This window comes from Hyaena hyaena, unplaced genomic scaffold (assembly GCF_003009895.1).
Source record: "Hyaena hyaena isolate Hyena2069 unplaced genomic scaffold, ASM300989v1 scaffold_287, whole genome shotgun sequence".
Lineage (NCBI taxonomy): Eukaryota > Metazoa > Chordata > Mammalia > Carnivora > Hyaenidae > Hyaena > Hyaena hyaena.
The window spans coordinates 1,117,443-1,136,051 of record NW_024080919.1 but is presented as its reverse complement, the minus strand read 5'-3'; the positions used below and the strand labels follow the sequence as shown (position 1 = coordinate 1,136,051).

The window sequence follows — 18,609 nt, the reverse complement described above, 5'->3', positions numbered from 1 at the left end:
GTCTCTCTCACTCTCTCTCTCTCTCTCAAAAAATCACAAATGCTCTCAACACTTTACCATTATTATTATTTGTTATCTGGAATACTGTAATAACCTCTTAATTGGTTTCCCTGCATTTACGTCTCTATTTTCTATTCTTCTTTTCTTCAAGTTTATTTTTTTATTTTGAGAGAGAGAAACGCATGGGGGAGGGGCAGACAGAGAAGGTGACAGAGGATCTGAAGCGGGCTCCGTGCTGACAGCAGAGAGCTGATGAGGGGCCTGAACCTATGAACCATGGGATCATGACCTGAGCCGAAGTTGGACATCCAACCAACTGAGCCACCCAGGCGCCCCACTATTTTCTGTTTTCCATAGAATAACCAAAGTGGAGTGTGGTTCTGTAAAAGTACAATTTACCACTTCATTACTCTGCCTAATATTTTCTACCATCAGTCACACTTAGTGAAAATGTCTTTCCGTGGGAGCGCCTGGGTGGCTCAGTCAGTTAAATGTCCAACTCTTGGTTTCGGCTCAGGTCATGATCTCGTGGTTTTGTGGGTCTGAGCCCTGCATCGGGCGCGGCTGACAGTGCAGAGCCTGTTTAGGATTCTCTCTCTCTGCCCCTCCCCACTTGCTTGCTCTCTCGAAATAAATAAAATAAACTTAAAAAAGAGATAATGTGATACTTCTTTACCCATAAATTGATATTATTGTAATTGCTACAAATCTTTGAAATTATAACATAATTTCAGACTTTTAGAAAACCAGAAAAAGTATCACAAAGAGTTCCCACACACTTTTCACACTTTTACCACGCTTGCTTCTCCTTGTCTGTCTATATTATGTATGCAGATTATTTTTTGGACCACTTAAGAGAAATTTCCTTTCCTCTTCCTTCAATGCTTTCCTCTTTTCCTCCTTCCTTCTTTCCTTTCTTCCTTTGTCTCAAATAAAACATTAGAGCTCATACTTCCCTGCTTCACCCATCCCCTTCTATCTGACATGCTTTTGTCTTTTTACTACATACAATTAGATCTAAAGATATTGAATTTTCATTATTTGTTGCGAATTGCTTTGTGATCCTGTACATGGTACTTTTACAGCTTTTCCATAGAACCTGAAAAAGAATATGTACTTTTTAAATGAGCCAATAGCGGTGAACCGCTTGCAATAGTGCCTGACACATCATCAGTACTAAGTAGTGTTACATCTTTTAAATAATCACGTGCTGTACAGTCATAGATAAGTCTACTGGCTCAGATTTCTTAACTGTCTTATTCAAATTTTGTAGGCTCGAACTTTCAATTTTTATTTAAAAATTTGTTTTTACTTATTTATTTTGAGAGAGAGAGAAAGAGAGTGAGCATGAGCAGGAGAGAGGGAGAGAGAATCGCAAGCAGGCTGCTCGCTGTCGGCATAGAGCCCGATGTGGGGCTCAAACTCACCAACCGTGAAGTCATGACCTCAGCTGGATGCTTAACTGACTGAGCCACGAGGCACCCCCTTGAGCTCTCGTTTTTGAAGTTTGCTAAAATCTCCCCGTGATTGCGGATCTGTACATCCTTGTGTGCGTTCCGCCAACTTTCGCTCCCTGGCAGAGGAGTGAAATCCTGGCCAGTCGTCTGCACCCACCCCTGTTAGTGTTTCATCACATAGCAGAGAACTAGGGTGTTAATCAGGGCCCTGACTGAACAGAAAAAGCATCACAGGGAAATGGAAGTTGATGCATCCAAACCTGCCAAGAATCACAGTGACCTTGATATTTCCCTTTGGGAAGGCTGCTGTGCAGCCTAGTCATCATTTGCTACACTCTGATATTTCTCTTTTCTAAGGCCCTCCACCGTTCCCACACTACACACCCCCCCCATCCCTCAACCGTAATTCCTCTGAAGTTTAAGACAATGTTTTTGGATAATACTCACCAAACTTCCTCTCTCTAATATTTCAAAACTAAATTTCAATATCCCTATAGTTATGGGACTAGAAGCTTGGGAAGAAATATTTCTTAATGGATTCACTAAAAATTGAATATTGTTGGCTATATCATGGTAAACAGAATACGCATGAAGAGTGAGAAAACAGACATGAAATAAGTAAAACCAAATAAATTGTGAACACTGCTAAAAGAAAAAATAGCTGTTTCTAGAAGGGAGAAAGCGGTGGGGGCGTGTCCTGTGGAGATGCGTTGAGGGAGGTTGTTCCAAGAGGGTGCCCAGGTCTGGGAAGGCCGTGCGCCGGGGCGGAGCTCGCAGTGAAGAGCTGAGAGAAGCCGGTGAGGAGGGCCCGGGGTGAGGAGCCGGGAGGCCTTAGGAGAGACGCGGGCTTGCCCGCATAGGCCGCGTGAGCCACGTTAGAGCTTCTGATTTTATTCCAGAAACTAGAGTCAGTTGAAGGGTTTTCAGCAGAGAAGGAGGTGACTAGATTTATGATTTTAAATATAACTCTAGCTAGAAGGTGGAAATGACTACAGAAAATCAAGAATGGAAGCCGCGATCCCATTCACAGCAACTTTAGCAAGTGGCGGCTTTGGTGAGCTCAGAGCGTGTTGCCCTCTCGTCAGAGAGTTTACTAAAACCGCAACGGCAAATGAAGCCGACTTTAACTTCATCTGTAAAAGATCGTTTGTACAGTTTGTGATGACCATCATAGACTCTTCACAGGTCTGGAAGGTCTAGAGTTATAACCATAACTCCACCCCCAATTTAAATTTTGTGGGTATCTTGTGAGAACTTTTTATTTTGGAAAATTTAAACTTTCATTCAAAAAAGTACAGGGGTGCCTGGGTCGCTCAGTGGGTTGTGTCTGGCGCTGGATTTCAGCTCAGGTCATGATCTCACAGTTTGTAAGTTTGAGCCCCACGTTGGGCTCTGCACTGACAGCAAGGAGCCTGCTTGGGATTCTCTCTCCCTTTCTCTCTGCCCCCCCCCCCCCATTTGTGCACACACTCTCTCTCTCTCAAAATAACTACACTGAAGAAATAAATAAATAAATAAATAAATAAATAAAATACAATTAATTCCCATCACCTTGCGAATTACTTAATGATTGTCAAGTTTGCTGACATTTACTTCATCTGTCACGTTTTGTTTCTTCCTTTGCTGAACTATTTATTTTTTTAAAATTTATTTATTTGATTTTTTGTTTGTTTTGAGAGACAGTGAGAGTGTGTGCGAGCAGGATTAGAGGGGCAGAGAGAGAGAGAGGGAGAGAGAATCCCAAGCAGGCTCTGGGCTGTCAGTGCAGAGCCCAATGTGGGGCTCAAACTCATGAACCATGAGATCATGGCCTGAGCCAAAATCAAGAGTCGGACACTTAACCGACTGAGACACCACCCAGGTGTCCCCCTTTGCTGAACTATATAAAAGCAGATTCTAAATATATAACTTTATCCCTTCATATATTAAGGATCCACCTCCAAAATATGAACATTTTCTTACCACAAAGCCATATTCACAAAATTAACAATTTATTGCTAACATTTAATGCCAGTTCCATAACCAAATATCTTCAATGTCTCAAAAACGTCTGTTTACAGTTGGTTTGGCCAAATCAGAATCTAAATGAGATCTGCAGAAGGCATTTGGTTGTTAAATCTTTTAAGCCTCAATCCACAGCACTGCATTTTTGTCTTTTTTTGTCTTCTTTTTTTCCTTTTTTAAAATTTATATTATTGACCTGTTGTAGAAACTTGATTAGTTAATCCTGTAAAATGTCTAAATATTTCATGATAAAAACCGTTTTTAAAAAACAGGATAAAATATGGTGTTTGAGCCTTCAAACTTCCAGGAAGTCAGACCATCTCTCTGGAATGTTCTTTGAAGTATCTGGCGTACGACAGTCGGAGAAGCGCCAACACCCACCACACTTGGCACACATAATGCAAGCGGCTAAATAAGAGTGCTTGTGCTTAAGGTTTTAATTTTATCTTTCAGTCTTCTCAGGTTCTTGACCTGCTTACTCACTGTGATTTGCCTACTGTTATAAAATTAACAGAATCTGAAAATAGCTGTTTCTCAGATGTTTTTAAAAGCAATTAAGATAATGCATCAGTTTGCTAACCTCGGCCTTTTTACACTTCAGATATTAGAAAATGAAAAATAGCTAAACTGGGGGTAGCATCAATAAAAGCCAAGTTTGGTTCCACTCTAAGGATGCACAGAAGAAGTAGTGACCAAACAATACATGTTTTCTTCACCTCAGTGTCAGTCTCCCCGAGAAGGATGACTTTGATTTCTTTGCTATAATTAGCCACTGTTGCCAATGGAGCAGAGTCTTATTACTTGCAGTAAATAGAATTAGATCACTCGTTCTTTTGGCTTTGTTGATTCAACAGGTTATAGTGAGTGCATGGACATTATTGACAATTATGGTTATGTAAAATGTTGACATTAAGGAAAACTGGATGAAAGGAACTCTGCGCTATCTTTACAGCTCCTCTGAATATAAACTTATATCACAGTCAGACATTTTAAAATATTAGTTTCCTCTTCTAAATGACTATCTTAAGGGAATGCATGGTTATTCTGTTAATGATGTCATTGGTTTAATTATTTTGGAAGCCCCTCAACTGGAAGCCCCTCAACTGGAAGATTGTAAGAGATCTGAGGAGTTATCTAGTCCAGTCTTCCAACCATTCCAGAGAATTCTGCTGTGTACCATAATTTAATTACTACTCCAGTGGTTAATATTTAGGTTGTGTCCCAAATTGTCCCTTTACAAAGTTTATGTGAATTTTTTACACATATATCTTAAGACATCTGAGGGATATTTCAGTACTCCAGATTCAAAAAGTAGAATTACGGGGTCAAAAGAAACACACATTTAAAGTATTGATTAAGTCCTTCCAATTTGCCTTCCAAAAGGCTGTATGCTTCTGCCAACAGCATATGGGCAATACTAACGTGGGACGCCGTCAGTCTTACATTTTTGCTGTTCTGATAGGGGCCTGCTGACTTTGGGGCAGTGTGAGCAGCTTGTCCCCGTGGGAAGAATATTTTACCAATGACATACTTTAGAATTAACATGATGATATGTTTTATTATTATTTTGAACCCTCCTTCCCGCTGACTGCTCACACCACCTATCCCCCTTCTCTGTGCTGCTGCTAGGTAAAAAAAAAAAAAAAAAAAAAAAAAAATCTTGCTTTATTTGCATTTCTCTGATTAGTAGTGAGGTTGAACGCATGCTTATTTGTTTATCGACAACTTGTATTCCTTTCTCTCTGAATTGCCTATTCATTTCCTTGGTCAGTTTTATTTTTTATTTTCTTTTTCTTATTTTAAAAGAATTCTCGATATTTGATGAATAATAACTGCTTATTGCCCAGGTTGCGAATGTTTTCTGTGTGTCACTCATCTTTTAACGTTATAGTCTCTTTTGCTATTTGACAGTTATGTTGGTGTTTGGCAGAAGATACAAGTGAGTTTTCATTTCATTTAAATTCATTTAAAATTAGAAATACTAGGAGCTAAGGAATACATTTCAAAAACCTATCAGATTTCAAGTGGGACATCTACTGTGCAGGGAGTAATGCTCAGGATCCAAGCAAAGCATAGCAAACGGCTTGTGAGTGGGCTCCCTGGACTTCCTCCACTTGCCTCCGGACTCCCATCTCTCACCCCATATTGCTCCCCTGGGGATCCCAAGGAGAGAAGGATGACCATAAGGAAAGGCATCGCTCTTTACAAAAGTGTTTAATCTTCACGTAATCTTATTAATCCATCATGGCTTCAGGTTTTTGTGTCTGGCTAAGGAAGTTCTTTCCTACTCAAAGTTTGTAAAGATATTTTTCTATATATTTTTTTTACAAATAGTTGTGTTGTTTTTTTACATTTAGATTTTTAAATCACCCATGGTTTATAGGTAGTTAAGCCAATTATCCTTCTGCTGTTTATGTTGAATTATCTAGTCTTCCCCCACTGATTTGAAATGCCACCCTGAGGCGTATCTGGCTGGCTCAAGTGGTAGACATGCAACTCTTGATCTTGAGGGTTGTGAGTTCAAGCCCCATGTTGCCTGTAGAGATTACTTAACAATAAGATAAAAAAAAAAAGAAAAAGAAAAAAGAAAGCAAGAAAGGAAAGAAATGCCACCTTGAGCACATGTGAAATTCTGTAAGTATGAATCTGAGTTATTTTCTGGACTCTGCTCCATTCCATTGACCTAGTTGTCTTTTTCTGATCAGTACCATAATACCCTATTTACTATATAATTTTATAATTCTTTTAGTGTCTTTTTTTTTTTTTTTCCCTAGGAGAGAGAGAGAGAGACAGCGTGAGCAGGGGAGGGTCAGAGAGAGAGAGAGTCACAGACTGAAACAGGCTCCAGGCTCCGAGCTGGCAGTCAGCACAGAGCCCGACGCGGGGCTCGAGCCCACAAACCGCGAGATCATGACCTAAGCGAAAGTCGGATGCTCAACCGACTAAGCCACCCAGGCGCCCCTCTTTTAGTGTCTTATAAGCCAATTCTTATTTTGTTTCAGTTGTTTTTCAAAACCTTCTTGGCTATTTTCAAACACTTACTTTTCCAGATGAACTAGAGAATCAACTTTTAAATTTAAAAAATTCCATTGGGATTTTGATAAAAATTACTTTTAATTTACAGATCAATATGGGGAGAATTGGCTTTTATTTTTTTTATTTTTTTTTTTTAATGTTTTATTCATTTCTAGCAGAGAGAGAGACAGCGTGAGCAGGGGAGGGTCAGAGAGAGAGGGAGTCACAGACTGAAACAGGCTCCAGGCTCTGAGCTGGCAGTCAGCACAGAGCCAGACGCGGGGCTCGAACCCACAAACCGCGAGATCATGACCTAAGCGAAAGTCGGACGCTCAACCGACTAAGCCACCCAGGCGCCCCGGGAGAATTGGCTTTTAAGAAATATTGCTTTTTATCCATATATGACTCTCCATTTGCAAAAACTGATACATCCTTCAGTAAAACATGATTTTTAATGGGTTTTGAATATTTTTTATTTCTCGGTTTTTTGTTGTATTATTTTTTTCAATGTTCATTTTTGAGAGAGAGAGTGAGAGAGACAGAGACAGAGCATGAGTGGGGAAGGGGTATAGAGAGAGGGAGACACAGAATCCAAAACAGGCTCCAGGCTCTGAGTCGTCAGCACAGAGCCCAACACAGGACTCGAACTCACGAACTGTGAGATCTTAGTTGGACGTCCAACTGACTAAGCCACCCAGGCACCCCAGTTTCTAGGTATTTTAGAGTTGTGATCATTATGTGTTATTTTTCTATTATATTTTTGAACTGGTTCTTCCTAATACATAGTAAAATTATAATTTTTGTATATTCTTAAAATTTTTTTAAATGTTTTATTTATTTCTGAGAGAGAGAAGCAGCGTGAGCAGGGGAGGGTCAGAGAGACAAGGAGATACAGAATCTGAAGCAGGTTCCAGGCTCTGAGCTGTCAGCACAGAGCCTGACACAGGGCTCGAACCCATGAACTGTGAGTTCATGACCTGAGCCGAAGTCAGACGCTTAACCGACTGAGCCCCCCAGGTGCTCCTATTCTTTTAGTACTTAGTGTCTTGCATTACTGTACTTTATTTACTTAACTTTCCCCTATTTCTGGGCATTAGGGTGTTCCCAAGTTTTGAGGGTCATAATTAGCATTGCTATAAACATCTCTAAACAGGTAGTTTTTTCTCTTTAAATTTCTTCCCACAAATGGAAAAACAGATTTAAAGGGTGTATGGAACTTTATGGCTCTTATTACATATTGCTCTGAGTAATCTCCTTAAGGGCTAGACCCCTTTCCAATTCTCCCTGTAATAATATTAGCAAATCAGGTAATAATGATGAAGATAACGACGACGAGGATGATGAGACTGTTGGTAAGAGTCATATTATGCTCTGGGCTTCCCATGTCTTTTCTCATTTAATACTCACAATGAAGCTATAATATGCTCTTGCTGTCTCATATGGACAGATAAGGAAACTGAGGCACAGAGAGAGAGGGTAACATCTGCACTCACAGCTGGTGGGAGGCCAAGTCAGATGTGTTGTCGTCCATGGTCAATACCTTCTCCAATACCCATAGTTTTTAAAAAGCATGTTTAAAGTTTATTTTGAGAGAGAGAGAAAGAGAGAGAGAGAGCAGGGGAGGGGCAGAGAGAATCCCAAGCAGGCTCCACACCAGCAGATCTGAGCCTGACTCAGGGCTCAAACTCATGAACCGTGAGATCATGACCTGAGCCAAAACCAAGAGTTGGATGCTTAACCAACTGAGCCACGCAGGCGCTCCATCCAATACCCATACTGTTTATTTTTTTCATTTACATTGGAAGCTTAAAAAGGCATATAAGAGCTGAAAGTTGTTTTACTTTTCATTTCTTAACCAAGAAGTAGATTGTTAGATAACACACTTGTTAAATCTCTTTTTCATCTCCTTTGACCACTTATCCAATAGACTGGTGATGTTAATTAGATATTTGTAACAACTCCTTCTAAACTGGATGGAAAGTTTTAAAAGATTATATATTTTTCCCATATGTTTACAAATATTCTTGGGTTTTACTGCCCATTGATTGTTCCTTTCCTCTATTCTATGTCTTCTGTAAATTCTTTTTTTAAAATAAATGTTTTAAGTGTATTTATTTATTTATTTTGAGAGAGAGTGAGAATGAGCATGGGGAGGGGCAGAGAGAATCCCAAGCAGGCTCTGTGGAGGCCACCCAGGTAGCCCTTCTGTAAATTCTTCTTATCCGAAAATTCCATTACCAGCATAGAGAATAGTATATTAAGTAGTACTTAACACTCTTATGCTATTCATACAGCGGTAGTCATAGTAGTAGCCGTAGTAGTAGTAGTAGTAGTAGCAATACCAGCCTTCAAAACCTAAGTGCTTCCCAGTGCGAAGGGTATTATATACATGATCTCATTTAATTATCACTATATTCCAATGAGATATTATCTTTGTTTTGGAGATGAAGAAATAGGCTAGGGGATCCTAGGTGGCTCAGTCGGTTAAGCACATCAGACTCTTGACCTCAGCTCAGGTCATGATCTCCAGGTTCCTGGGTTCCAGCCCTATATCAGACTCTGCGTTGACAGCATGGAGCTGGCTTAGGATTCTGTCTCTCTCTACCTTCCTCTGCCCCTCCCCATTCTCTCTCTCAAAATAAATAAATAAACTTAAAAAAAAAAAAGAAATAGGCTCAGATTTATCAGCTTGGCCAAGGACACACAGTTGGCCAATGACACACAGCTAACAAAAGGAAAGCCTGTCCATTCCAAAGTCCATGTTCTTACCAACAGTACTGCTGGCCTCCATTATGTAGACTATAAAGTTGACTCTCTTTGAAAGAAATCTCTTTATCATGTAAAGAAATCTTCCATACCAATTTATTTCTTTTTAAAATTTTGAATGAATGGGTTTTTATAACATATATTAGTTTCATGTTTACAGCATAATGATTCAATATGTGTACGTATTGTGAAATGATCACCACACTAATCTAGTTGACATCCATCACCACACCTAGTTATAAATACTTCAAACCAATTTCTTACAAGCTTTAAATCAAAAAGATTTTTAATTTAATCAAATATTTTCTCAACGTTTATAAAGAACTTTGTCATTTCCCTTGCCTACCCTAGCTTCTGCCTCTTGTGGTCTCTGGGCATTGCCGACCTGGCCTCCAGGGGGCACTGTTTCCCCGTTAATACTGAGGCTCAAGCCTTTGACTGCTAATTTCCTTCAGTACAGATAAGATCAGGAAAATATTTAAACAAAGTTTACAAAGGGCTCAGACGAACAGAAGGCAAATGAGTAGACAGAGTAATACGCAACTAGATAATTTGGTTCACTGAATGCAGAGTAGGCATTTCAGTATCTGACCCTGAAATACCTTGCTTCCTACCTGGCTTCCCACTGCAAGCGCAAAGCAGAAAACTTTTTTCTATCCTGCACTATGTCCCCAAGCAAGCAAAATTCTTTAAAAACTGGCCCTGAGATTGGTAAGGCTAGTTCCAACTAAGGGCTTCCTTCCAAACTCTAGTTTCCAGTTTCAGTGTCTGCCTTTCCCTACATATTGGACACTTAGCCTGTCAGCCCTCTTCTAGAAAGATGGCATTGTCTGCTTCTGGTTTGTAGCTCTCCTCTGTTGTTTGGAGATGGTTATCTGTGGGTCTCTCATACCCCTTCGTGTCTTAGTCAGTATGCCGAGTGCAAGGCCCTGACAGCTTATATTAAAAATCTGTTACTGCATAACTGATTATTCCAAAATGTAGAAGCTTAAAAAAACACACACTTATTTTTGTTGACAGTTTCTGTTGATTAGGAACCTGGGTGCCCCGGCTGCAGGTGCAGGTGTTGGCCGGGGTGCAGTGGTCCCCAGCCTGGATGAGGGAGGCTCTGCTCCCAAGCTCATTCAGCACACTTTTGGCAGGTCTCAGGTTCTTGCTGTGGCCAAAAACATCCTTTCCTTGCCACCCGTCTCTCCATAAGGCGGCTCCCAAAATGCTGCCCACCTCCCAGTGAGTGAGAGAGAACATTGAGAGGGTGCCCAAGACAGAAGCTAGTCTTTTTATAATCTCATCTCAGAAGCAAGACCCTGTCACTTGTGCTGTATTAAATTAGTTAGAAGTGAGTCAGTAAGTCTAGCCCACAGTCAACTGGAGGTGTTACACGAAGGAGTGAATACCGGAAGGCAGGATCCATTGTGGGCCATTGTCAAGGCCTTCTACCACTCAAGCCGTTTCTCACGGTGGTGTTTGCAGCAAGCAATCTTTTTTTTTTTTAATGTGTATTTATTTTTGAAAGAGATATAGACAGACTTGAGCAGGGAGGGGAAGAGAGAGCGAGACAGAATCCAAAGCAGGTTCCAGGCTCCAAGGTGCCAGCATAGAGCCCATCGTGGGGCTCAAATTCATGAGCCAGGGGATAATGACCTGAGCTGAAATCGGACGCTTAACTAACTGAGCCACCCCAGTCTTTTTTTTTTAAGGTTTATTTATTTATTTTAAGGAAGAGAGAGAGCAGGGAAGGCAGAGAGAAAGAGGGAGAGAGGGAATCCCAAAAAGTCTCCATGCCCAGCATGGAGCCTGATGTGAGGTTTGATCTCACAACTGTGAGATCATGACCTGAGCTGAAACAAAGAGTCAGACACTCAACCGATTGAGCTACGCAGGCATCCCACCCTTTTCTTTTAAGTTATGTCTATGCCCAACTTGGGACTTGAACCTACTAACCCCAAGGTCAAGAGTGGCAAGTCCTACTGACTGAGCCAGCCAGGGTCCCTTACAGCAAGCAGTCTTGAGGAAGGAAGTAGCATCCCCCCCCCAGTGAAAGAGAAGATGGCTTAGCTTGTTGCTTGCTAGAAAAGCAATGAGCTCCCCAAGCTCACTGTTTGCCCCACTGGACACAAACCCTGCACATATGTCATCTATCTGGGGCCCTTGGTATCACACCTGTAGGACTTAGGGCAAGAGGAGTTGATGTAAACAATTCATGCTTTTTATGCTGTGCTGTGGGTAAAACAAATTTTTTTGCCTGAGTGGCTCAGTCAGTTGAGCGTCAACTTTTGGTTTCAGCTCAGGTCATGATCTCACAGTTTGTGAGTTCAAGCCCTGCACGGGGCTCTGCACTGATGGTGTGGGGCCTGCTTGGGATGCTCTCTCTCTTGCTGTCTCTCCGCCCTGACCCTGCTCTCCCTCTCTCAATATAAACTCATTTCATCCATGAGGTAGGCACTATTAAAAACCCCTGCTTTACAGATGAGGAAGAAGAGGCCCAGAGATGTTGAGTAACTTGCTGCAAGTCATTCAGGTCATAAGTGTCAGAGCCTCAATTAGGCAAACAGAAACAAACAAACGCAGCCCGGCTACAGCACCCATTGATCCGCTGTATCATGCTAACTGTGCTCAGAGTTGGGAAGGGGTGAAGCAGAGACAAGATGGGGGGGAAATGACAAAACAGAGAGTTCATTCCTCAAAACATTTATTGAAATCATCGATTTAGAGTTTTTTATTCCTAACATAGCAACATATTGTCGGTTGTTTCAAAGGGCATTCAAAGGATAAACTCTACCAGTTATATTGATAAATGCTTTGATTTAGTGTGCTAGTTAGGATTTTATTTAGAACACTTGTTCTATATTCAGACCATGAAGGTTAAAATGTATTGTTCACACACAAAAATCTGAACATGGAATTTATAACAGCTTTGCTCATAACTGCCAAAAGTTGGAAGCAACCAGGATGTCTTTCAGTTGGTGAATGGGTAAACGGTGGTACATCCAGACAATAAAGTTAATTAATTAGTTAATTTTTATTTTAGAGAAAGAGAGCATGCAAGCAGGAGAGGGGGCAACGGGAGAGAGACAGAGACAGAGACAGAGGGTGAGAGAGAGAATCTTAAGCAGGCTCTTTGCCCAGCACAGAGCCCGGTGGGGGTGCTTAATCTGACGACTCTGGAATCATAACATGAGCAAAAATCAAGAGTCAGACGCTCAACCAACTGATCCACCCGGGCGCCTCTCAATATAAAATTATTTAATTCTAAAAACAAATGAGCTATTAAACCACGAAAAGATGGGGGGGCGTTAATGCATATCACTGAGTAAAAGACGCCAATATGAAAAGGTTATATATCGTATGATTCCAACTACGTGACAATCTGAAAAGGCAAAGCTATGGAGACAGTAAGAACGTCAGTGGTTTCCAGGGTTGGGAGGAAGGGAGAGATGAGTAGGCGGAGCTCAAAGGACTTCAGGGCAGTGGAGCTATTCTGTAGGACGCCGCAATGGCAAAAACCCACAGAATATGTAACCAGAGTGAACCCTAATGTAAACCATGGACTTTGATGATAATGATGTGTCAGTGTAGGTTCATCCATTATGACGGAGGTACCACTCTGGGGGGCGGGTTGGCGTGTGTGGGGACAGGGGTTATATGAGACACTTTCTGCTCAATGTTGTTATGAACCTAAAACTGCTCAAACAAAAGTCTATTTTTTAAAATGCTTAGAAAATTACAGTGTACTTTAAAATGTAAACTTTAAAAAAAAATTTAGATGTTTGTTTATTTTTGAGAGAGAGGGACACACAGCACTAGCAAGGGAGGGACAGAGAGAGAGGGAGTCACAGAACCCGAATTTGCGTGTCATCCTTGCGTAGCGGCCATGCTAATCTTCTCTGTGTCATTCCAATTTTAGTATATGTGCTGCCAAAGTGAACATGGGAGTCACAGAATCCACAGCAGGCTCTGGGCTCCGAGCTGTCAACACAGAGCCCGACGCGGGGCTCGAACCCATGAACCACGAGATCATGACTTGAGCTGAAGTTGGACACCTAACTGAATGAGCCCCCCAGGAGTCCCAATGTCAGCCATTACTAATAGTGTAAACATGTGTAGTCAGGTTTTGTTAACCTCGCTCTATACCTGCCCAAGTCCTACGTGCCCTTGTCCACATCTTTCTGCCCTTTGTCTCCTTTCCTTAATAAGTATAAATGGCTTGGCCCCCACTTGGGCTCTCTCCCTCTCCTCCACTGTCTTCTTCAACCTTCCTCACCCAGGTTTACCCGGCTGTCTGTCCCTCCATACCTATGCCCTGGCTGCAGAGCTCTGCAAAGATGATATCTATCGTACCACTTGCATTCCTCCTACATCAGTTCATCCCTCAGTGAGTCCTGCAACTATTTCTGTGTTTCTCAAACCAGAGCTTTCTGCTCAATAATATGTATCAGCAAGTTTTAAGTGTAGTTTTCATTTTTGATATTGTACTATTTTGAATACATATTTTCAAAGTCTTCTGCTATTTCTTCTTATTCAACAGATATTATATGTCAGCTTTTTTGCATATATATAAAATTAGATTCATGTTATTAACTAAGCTGTTTTCTATTTAAAAATTAAAATAATCTGGCTTCTAATGATCATGTATATATATATACATATGGCAGATAAGCATATCTATCAATGATGATTCACCCAATAATGCTATGTATTAGCAACCCCAGATGGGTTAATGTGTTTAGAGTAGCTTTAATTATTCGTCTCCTTGTTTTTTTTTTAAGATGACTTTTATTTATTTTTATTTGAGGGAGAAGGGAGGGGTAGAAGGAGAGAGAAAATCTTAAGCAGGCTCCACACTCAGGACCCTGGGATCATGACCTGAGCTGAAATCAAGAGCCCTATGCTCAACCAACTGAGCCATGCAGGAGCCCCAATTATTGATCTCTTTAAGAAGATTTGTGAAAAAGTTGAGTCCTATTCCCTTCTTTAATGTGCCTCAATGCCCTGGAATAAGCCTCCCTTGTTCTTAGATCAGGGTATTTCTTCACTCAATGAGCTCCATCAGAATCTAATTCAATCCTTTCCATGTCTTCTCTTTTAGCAAGACTAGGGACCACTCTCCTGGGCCCTAGGGATTAAGACTACTGGTCTCAAATTGGTAGCCCATGGGGAAAATTGGCTTGATAGATGTGGCTTCTTTGGCCTGCATAGCATTTTGAGAAAGTCTGAATTCGTTCCTAGCAGTTTGAAATTATGCCATTTCATATTAAAGATGTGTATTGCTAGTTTTTATTGGAAAATTAATGGATCTGGCAATTGGGGCTTTGTAGTCACATAGCAGCCATAAGCCATTCCCTTTAGAGAGGGCATACACCTCTTGCCACTCAGGAAGACTGACGGTCAGTTGCTATTTATCACCTCACTTTCACCTCTTCTGGCACTCACCATTTGAGGTGCCTCTCAGGTGTTTAGGCGTCTGAGTTTGTAAATGTCCACACCTGGTCCTTGCTGCCTTTTGCCCAGAGCAACCATTGAGATTGAAGGCTCTGGAAACACCACAAGTTTCAAATCAAATGGACTCAGCTCTGCCTCTTTCCTGCCATGTGACCTGGGTAGGTTATTTCACCTCTTTGAATTTCTGTTCCTTTATCTGCAAAAAGAGGATGATGATGCCATGGTTATGTGAATTAAAGGCAATAATGTATATACCATGTTTCTGATACAGTCAAGAAGAGGCAGGAAGGGCTCAGTGAGGGGGGCTGCCTCCTTTGACAAATGCTGTGCTCACCTCTAAGGAGATGGCAAGGCTACTCCTGTACGTCTCTGGGATGGGCGGTTCATAACTAATTTGTGTGATGCTCTCAGGTGTCTAGACACAAATAAGAATATAAGAAACCAAGGGCACCTGGCTGGCTCAGCAGGCAGAGCATGGGACTCGTGATCTTGGTGTTATGAATTTGAGCCCCATGGCTGAGGTAGAATTTAGTTAAAAAAATAAGATAATTTTTTAAAAATAATAAATAAATAAAATATATGAAACCAGATAGTACTTAGGTAAAATTTATATTCTATAACTGTCATCTGCCATCATCAAGGACCCATAATGTGTTAAGCTGTTAGTCAACAGCACGTAGATTGCTTGGAGAATAATCCCGTGGCATCGTAAACTGAAGTCTTGCAATTAGTTATGTAAAGAAAATAAAAATGGAAAAGTTTGTGAGTGGGCATGTTTTCCAAAACTGGGGAGGGGGAGGAAAATTCTCTATATGACGCACTTGTCCTCACACTGTAACTTTTGTGAAGACTTGCTGATGTATCTATATTTCTGACTTGTTTTTTAATCTACTGCTGTAACAAGTTACCACAAATTTAGAGACCTAAAACCACACAAATGTTGTAGTCTTCTAGGTCTGAAGTCTGACATCAGTGTCACTGAGCTAAATGAATGCGTCAGCAGGGCTGCACTCTTCTTTGCAGGCTCTAGAAGTGAATCCATTTTCTTGCCTTTTCCAGCTTCTAGAGGCCACCCACATTCCATGGCTCGAGGCCCCTTTCTCCACCTTCAAAGCCAGCAATGTTGTATCGCTCCAACCACCCTTCCATAGTCACATCTTGTTCTCTAACTCTTCTTTTGCTTCTTCCTCCCACTTTTGAGGACCCTGTGATCACCTTGGACCCACTCAGAAAACCCAGGATAGTCCTCCTATCTTAAGGTCTGCTGATTAGCAATCTTTATTCCGTCTGTAACCTTAATTCTTTTCTAAAATTAATTATTTAAACTGAGATATAATTAACATGTGACACTACGTGAGTTTCAAGGCTACAGCGTCATGATTCGATATACTGCTATATGATCACTGCAAGTCTACTTGGCATCCATCACACACATAGTTACGTTTTTCTTGTTATGATAAATTTTAAGATCTACTCTCTCAGCAACCTTCAAATATACAATACAGCACTGTTAATTATAGTCACCATGCTGTACATTACATCCTATGACTTACTAATTTTATAACTGGGAGCTTGTACCTTGTGACCACCTTCACTCGTCCCCCCACCCTCTCCCCAAGCCCTGCTGCTGTCAACAAATCTCTTCTCTGTATCTGAGTTCATTTTGTTTTGTTGTGTTTTAGATTCCATATAAGATCATATAGGATTTGTCTTTTCCTGTCTGACTTAATTCACTTAGCATAACAGCCTCAAAGTCCATGCATACTGTCCATGCAAACTTAATTCTTTACCATGTAACGTATTTTCAGGTCCCAGGGACTAGGATGTAGATGTCTTTGGGATGCCATCATTCTGCCTACCATAATGAGTAGGTACATTACTATAAGTTTACCTCATTTAATCTTCACAACAACTTTGTGAAGTAGGAACTACTTTTGTGAATAAGAAAACTGCGGCTGAGAAGTTAGGAAATGTGCCTGGGTCCAGAGCTGGTAACCAGCAGTAAGATTCAAATCCAGAGCTGCTTTCCTCTAAAGTCATGTGCCTAATCACTACACTATTCTGAAATTTGTTCAAATGGTATTTTTCTATTTTCTCTGAAAATGATTATTATAGTGAAAATTGGAATTTTGGAGGGTGAGACGGATAGCCCAAGGAGTATATATATATCAGTTAAAATTCAAATAAAGCTACTGTTTCTTTATCACCTTAATGTGCTGCTTATATTTTTCTAAATTGAATTTTATGTTATCACAGACTTTTGCCACTAAGTCTGACTTTCTGCACTGTGCCCCAAATTGTTAATACCACTTGCTTTTAAAAAGTCAAACGGATACAGTTTCCTCCAAAGGCTGTGAACTTTGACTTTGCAGAGTTTAAAAGTAAATGAGACCCCAGGTAATTATGTGACCCAGTTTCTTGCCTTCAGTACCTCACAGCACTGTTTTCTGGTTTGGTTTGGGTTATTTTAAAAATTTCTATTATTATTATTATTATTATTTGCTATTTAGGGAAACATTATGAGATTCCACTGTAGGAATTTAATTTCTATGGTCTTAGCTTCTAGCAGTTTTTTCTTCTACCTGTTTTTCATTTTTCATGATTGTTCTCCAATGGAAATAACTAGCAATTAAAAGCAATTTATCCCTGTCATGAGTTGGAATTACAAGTAACAAGATAAGCTTTTAAAGAGATGGTTGAAGCCAAATAGCATGCTTGTAAAACTTTCAAACATTATGGTATCACGCTTGAAGAAACACATTAGGCAGAAGTGGTGAGATAGTTAAAAAGGCAAGGTACTGAGGAACATTCAATAGTGAAAGTCCACATAGCATAAGGAAAAATTAATCTGCTTTTCTCATTTTCTATCAAGGATATAAAATCCTCTTGAAAGCACAGTGCATATTTGTACCTTGAACCACTGTCTTAACACAGTGCTTTGAAGAGGTAATGTTTATTGAATCAGTGGTATTTATATTTACATATGATTGCAGTAAAGCACCTTGAAGATATCTAGAAGAGAAAATAAGTCATAAATGGTTTACTTAAACTACACGAGGGGCACCTGTGTAGCTCAGTTGGCTAAGCATCCAACTCTTGCTTTCGGCTCAGGTCATGATCTCTCAGTTCATGGGATTGAGCCCTGCACTGAGCCACTGAGCTCTGCTCTGACAGTATGGAGCCTGCTTGGGATTCTCTCTCTCTCTCTCTCTCTCTCCCTCTCTACCCTTTCCCCACTCATGCTCTCTCTCTCTCAAAATAAATAGGTTAATTAACTAAAAACATTAAACTACATGAGGGGTGCCTAGGTGGCTCAGTGGGTTAAGCATCTTACTCTTGACTTAGGCTTGGGCCATATTGTCATGGTTCATGAGTTTGAGCCCCACATTAGCGGGGCTGCGCTAACAATGCAGAGCCTGCTTGGGAATCTGTCTCTCCTGCTCTCTCTGTCCCTCCCCTCAATAAATAAACATTAAAAAATAATAAACTACATGAAAACTAAGTGGGTGTTCAAATGAACAGCTCCAAATTCAAATCCTGGCCCACAGGAAATCATTATCTATGCCAAGGGCTGGGAGAAGAGGTAGGGGAGGGAGCTAAGAAATAGGTGATTCTGTGAAGATTGTTTGTAGAACAGTTCTTTATTATATGCTTCATAAATTACCTAAACTACTGTTTGTGGGTGAGAATTATATTTTTAATTTATACCTCTTTGAGCATAGTACTGTACCTGGCAGACACTAGGTACTCAACAAATAGCTACTGAATGTAGAAGAAACAGAACAAAAGATATTAAATTCTTAGGGGCGCCTAGGTGGCTTAGTCGGTTAAGCGTCCGACTTTCGCTTAGGTCATGATCTCGCGGTTCGTGGGTTCGAGCCCCGCGTCGGGCTCTGTGCTGACTGCCAGCTCAGAGCCTGGAGCC

At 40.8% G+C, this 18,609-nt stretch overlaps 1 non-coding gene across 1 annotated transcript; it reads right to left on the bottom strand.

Annotated features, from left to right (window-relative positions):
* Nucleotides 1-13,066: 13,066 nt before the first annotated feature.
* Nucleotides 13,067-13,171, bottom strand: LOC120241703. Its single transcript, XR_005530932.1, has one exon. It is a non-coding gene; the product is annotated as a U6 spliceosomal RNA (small nuclear RNA).
* Nucleotides 13,172-18,609: the final 5,438 nt, after the last annotated feature.